At 37.5% G+C, this 3,942-nt stretch overlaps 1 pseudogene; it reads right to left on the bottom strand.

Moving 5' to 3' along the window:
- Nucleotides 1-1,422: 1,422 nt before the first annotated feature.
- On the bottom strand, nucleotides 1,423-1,851 carry LOC116532332 (annotated as a pseudogene).
- Nucleotides 1,852-3,942: the final 2,091 nt, after the last annotated feature.

The raw sequence follows: 3,942 nt of genomic DNA, 5'->3' as shown, positions 1-3,942 counted from the left end.
AATTTGTTGCCTCCATCCTCCCACCAACTACATTAAGTATTTCTCCTAATGTTAGCCCTCCCCATCTCCCCACCCCCTGCAATCCCTGCCCTAGCCCCCAAGTCCCCAGCAGACCCCAGTGTGTGATGTTCCCCTTCCTGTGTCCATGTGTTCTCATTGTTCAACATCCACTTATGAGTAAGACCATGTGTTGTTCGGTTTTCTGTTCTTACGTCAGTTTGCTGAGAATGATGGTTTCCAACTTCATCCATGTCCCTGCAAAGGATATGAACTCATCTTCTTTTATGGCTGCATAGTATTCCATGGTATATATATGGTACAAAGGCAAGTTTGGGCTCTGAAACATATGTGCCAATTTTTTTTTTATCCAGCCTACCATTGATGGGCATTTGGGTTGGTTCCAAGTCTTTGCTCTTGTAAACAGTGAGACAATGAACATATGTGTGCATGTATCTTTATAATAGAATGATTTATAATCCTTTGGGTATGTACCCAGTAAAGGGATTGCTGGGTCAAATGGTATTTCTATTTCTAGATCCTTGAGGAAACTCCATGCTGTCTTCCAAAATGGTTGAACTAATTCACACTCCCACCAACAGTGTAAAAGTGTTCCTGTTTCTCCACATCCTCTCCAGCATCTGTTGTCTCCAGATTTTTTAATGATCGCCATTCTAACTGGCATGAGATGGTATCTCAATGTGATTTTGATTTGCACTTCTCTAGTGTCCAGTGATGATGAGCATTTTTTCATGTTTGTTGGCCTAATATATGACTTCTTTTGAAAAGTGTCTGTTGATACTCTTTGCCCACTTTTTGATGGAGTTATTTCTTTTTTCTTGTATATTTGTTTTAGTTCTTTGTAGATTCTGATATTAGCCCTTTGTCAGATGGGTAGCTTGCAAAAATTTTTTCCCAGTCTGTTGGTTGCTGGTTCACTCTAATGATTGTTTCTTTTGCTGTGCAGAAGCTTTTAAGTTTAATTAGATCCCATTTGTCTATTTTGGCTTTTGTAGTCATTACTTTTGGTGTGTTAGTCATGAAGTCCTTGCCTATGCCTGTGTCCTGAATGGTATTACCTAGGTTTTCTTCTAGGGTTTTTATGTTATTAGGTCTTATGTTTAAATCTTTAATCCATCTGGAGTTAATTTTTGTATAAGGTGTAAGGAAGGTGTCCAGTTTCAGCTTTCTGCACATGGCTAGCCAGTTTTCCCAACACCATTTATTAAACAGGGAAATCTTTCCCTATTGCTTGTTTTCGAAAGGTTTGTCAAAGATCAGATGGTTGTAGATGTGTGGCATTATTTCTGAGGCCTCTGTTCTGTTCTATTGGTCTATACCTCTGTTTTGGTACCAGTACCATGCTGTTTTGCTTACTGTAGCTTTGTAGTATAGTTTGAAGTCAGGTAGCGTAATGCCTCCAGCTTTTTTTTTTTTTTTTTGACTATTACAAAAGTTTATTTAGCAAAAAGTCTAATATGAAAATGTACATGACCTAATTTTTACATCATAGTAAAACAGGCCCTATGGAGAGAGGACATGGGTTTCTCCGCTGAACAGCCATTATTTATACTCGTTCCAAGGCTTCTAACATGATGATACTATTTCCTCGTATTACCATTCCTATATTGTTCTGTTGTCCGCTAGTCGCCATCTCCACACATTCATCTATCACAAGATTCATAAACGGATCAAATCCCCACAATATTCCTTGGACATGTCTGCCACCATTTAATTTCAATGATAACTTCTTGTCCATAAATTTTTTCAACTCAGGAGGGTGAGCTTTGCTCATGATGGCTACTCCGCGGGCATACAGAGGCCTTGGAATGGAATGCCTTTTTTTTTTCTTTTTTTTTTTGCTTAGGATTGTCTAGGCTATGTGGGCTCTTTTTTGATTCCATATGAAGTTTGAGGTGACTTTTTCCAGTTCTGTGAAGAAGGTCTATGTTAGATTGATGGGGATAGCATTGAATCCATAAATTACTTTGGGCAGTATTGCCATTTTCATGACATTCATTCTTCCTAACCATGAGCATGGAATGTTTTTCCATCTATTTGTGTCCTCTCTTACTTCCTTGAGCAGCGGTTTGTAGTCTCCTTGAAGAGGTCCCTCATGTCCTGTGTTAGTTATATTCCTAGGTATTTTATTCTCTTTGTAGTAATTGCAAATGGGAGTTTTCTCATGATATGGCTCTCTGTTTGTGTGTTATTGTTATATAGGAATGCTTATGGTTTTTGCACATTGATTTTGTATCTTGAGACTGCTGAAGTTGCTTATCATCTTAGGGAGATTTTGTGTGGAGATGATGGGTTCTTCTAAATATACAATCATGTCATCTGCAAATAGAGACAATTTGACTTCCTCTTTTCCTAGTTGTATACCCTTTATTTCTTTTTCTTGCCTGATTGCTCTGGCTAGAACTTCCAATACTGTGTTGAATAGGAATGGTGAGAGAGGGCACCCTTGTCTAGTGCCAGATTTCAAAGGGAATGCTTCCAGTTTTTGCCCATTTAGTATGATATTGGCTATGTGTTTGTCCTAAATAGCATTTATTATTTTGATATACATTCCACTGATAGCTAGTTTATTAAGAGTTTTTAGCATAAAGTGCTGTTGAATTTTGTTGAAGGTCTTCTCCACATCTATTGAGATAATCAAGTGATTTTTGTCTCTGGTTCTGCTTATGTGATGGATTATGTTTATAGATTTGCATATGTTGAACCAGTCTTGGATCCCCAGGATGAAGTCTACTTGATCATGATGGATAAGCTTTTTGATGTGCTGTTCCATTAAGTTTACCAGTATTTTATTGAAGATTTTGCATCAGTGTTCCTCATGGATACTGGCCTGAAATTTATTTTTTAGTTGTGTCTTTGCCAGGATTTGGTATCAGGATGATGTTGGTCTCATAAAATTTATTCTTACAATTCACCAAGGGAGAAAAATTACATTAACATTTCTAGCTCATATATACATCTATAGTAAAATAAAATAGCTTAAAAATAGACATGTAATTTTAGTAAAAAAAGAGTGGTATATAATTATAAAATGAATTACAAAGTATTTTTTATATATCTCAATGCTCAATCATTTAACATTTCTCTTAAACATTTTTATCTTTACTTGTAGGAATTATTGACTTCAAATAAAACAAAGTCATACATGAACACATTTATCTCTAGATCTACCATTTAATCATGCCATAATAGTGTATCATGTTAGGCAACGCTAATACATTTTACTTGCAAGCTACAAATATGAACACAATTTTTAAGATCTGTTTATTCTCTATCTTAACCTCCACCCCCACAAAAAATTCTATGTGACAACCATATTTCATAAGGTATAGAATATAAGGTTCAATCAGTATTTCTTTCTTTTTTTTTGAGATGGAGTTTCGCTCTTGTTGCCCAGGCTGGAGTACAGTGTCGCAATCTCGGCTCACCGCAACCTCCGCCTCCTGGGTTCAAGCAATTCTCCTCCCTCAGCCTCCCGAGTAACTGGGACTACAGGCATGTGCCACCATGCACAGCTAATTTTTGTATTTTTAGTAGAGACGGGGTTTCACCATGTTGACCAGGATGGTGTCGATCTCTTGACCTCGTGATCCACCTGCCTTGGCCTCCCAAAGTGCTGGGATTATAGGCGTAAGTCACCGCGCCCAGCCCCAATCAGTATTTCTGTTCCCATCTTCACATTCTGCTTATTGTTCCTAGAGTCACATTTCAGTATACATTTCAGGATAGCTTGGTTTGTAGAAGTGAATGAAGATGATTACATGGGGCCTGACTTAGAACTAGAGCTGCTTATCAGAGTAAGGCATGTTCTGTCAGTCTCTGCCTTTTCCAGCCATTTCTTTATAGGTACAAAAGAATTTCAAATTGTGGGCTCAACTTTGCCAATACATTAGTAATCCAGTATCACCAGCAGGTAAAATGTAA

Source organism: Sapajus apella, unplaced genomic scaffold (assembly GCF_009761245.1).
Source record: "Sapajus apella isolate SASKATOON/1434 unplaced genomic scaffold, GSC_monkey_1.0 scaffold75, whole genome shotgun sequence".
Classification (NCBI taxonomy): Eukaryota; Metazoa; Chordata; class Mammalia; order Primates; family Cebidae; genus Sapajus; species Sapajus apella.
Note: the sequence above shows the minus strand (reverse complement) of the source record. Positions and strands in the feature narration are given on the sequence as shown.